This window comes from Fopius arisanus, unplaced genomic scaffold (assembly GCF_000806365.1).
Source record: "Fopius arisanus strain USDA-PBARC FA_bdor unplaced genomic scaffold, ASM80636v1 scaffold00278, whole genome shotgun sequence".
NCBI classification, from domain to species: Eukaryota; Metazoa; Arthropoda; class Insecta; order Hymenoptera; family Braconidae; genus Fopius; species Fopius arisanus.
The window spans coordinates 48,741-48,983 of record NW_011888017.1 but is presented as its reverse complement, the minus strand read 5'-3'; positions in this window follow the sequence as shown (position 1 = coordinate 48,983).

The following is a 243-nucleotide window of genomic DNA, read 5'->3' as shown; positions in this document are numbered from 1 at the left end:
TTGGGAGAGCTTGGGTGAAAATAAAGAGCCAGCACGTGATTGTCAATGTGGTGTAACAGGCCCTGGAAAAACGCAGCAATTGGGAACATTTCTTTACCTCAACCTTCCTGCTCAACTTCAAGGACTGTTGAAAAAACCCGGTATGGCTGCAGCGCTGCAATATCCTTGGACCAGAGATAAGCGGAACCCAGACGCAATAGAAGATGTATACGATGCAAGCGTTTACAGACAACTATCTGCACA